Raw genomic sequence first — 1,105 nt, forward strand, 5'->3', positions numbered from 1 at the left:
CTTCCTTCCTTCCTTCCTTCCTTCCTTCCTTCCTTCCTTCCTTCCTTCCTTCCTTCCTTCCTTCCTTCTTCTCTCTTTCTCTCTTCAGTTATGGGCCTTGACTGTCCCTCAGCTCTTCAGCTCAAGATGAGTACTCTACCACTTGTGCCATAGCACCACTTCCAGTTTTCTGGAGATTCACTAGAGATAAGAGTCTCAAGGACTTTCTTGCCCTGGCTGGCTTTGAACCTCGATCCTCAGATGTGAGCCTTCTGAGTGGCTAGGATTACAGGTGTGACCTACCAGCACCCAGATTCTTGAGTTTATTTCTCATTTCCCCTAAGCAATTGATTAAACTACATTTTCCTTCAGGAATCATATCTCTCACACTGAAAAACCACGATGCTGATCTGGTCAGTCTGATGTTGCTCTTTACAGACACACGGTGGCGCTGTTGACCTTACGTCCACCTCCTCTCAGTCTTGGCAGGCACAAAGTCCCAGAGATACCATGGGGAGCATCTAAGGACCAGCCAAAGCCCTGTCCCCATGAGTGGTGTCATAGCCCTTGTGGTTCAGCCTTTCCCACAAGTGGCACAGTTGGAGCCCAGCTGTCTTGGAGCAAGCCTTTCAGGTCCACATCTATCCCTACCCTCAGAGAAGGCCCTGGGCCTCTTCTATCCCCCTAGTTCTCCTGACCCCTGGATCAAGGTGAAGGGGGTCAGACCCTGGAGGACCTTGGTGACCACCTGGGTCTCTGTAGCACGTGGTTCTGAGCATGGGACACTTGCTGGCCTGGCTTGTGTTCTTCTGGCAATGAATGGGGCTCTGTTCTTCCTTGCATTTCCAGCAACGAAGACATTGGAAGCAATCGAAGGAATGTTGGGAGCCTGAAAGGCCTCCACAAAGCCTGGGGACAGGAGCATGCCTGGGGCCTGGCAAAGCCCAGCCTGCAGGCCCATTTTGGCTTGGACACTCCATCAATGTAACTCTCCCCACTGCTGCCATTGATTTTTATGTCTCTCTACACTAATTAGACGTGTTATCACTAATCTTCTGTAATCACCACAAGTGGCTTGTGGAAAGTCTCTAAGATTTCAATCTACATTAAAAATAAGAAACATTAT

The sequence above is a fragment of the Dipodomys merriami genome, unplaced genomic scaffold (genome assembly GCF_024711535.1).
Source record: "Dipodomys merriami isolate MVZ:Mamm:240054 unplaced genomic scaffold, mDipMer1.0.p SCAF_1071, whole genome shotgun sequence".
Classification (NCBI taxonomy): domain Eukaryota; kingdom Metazoa; phylum Chordata; class Mammalia; order Rodentia; family Heteromyidae; genus Dipodomys; species Dipodomys merriami.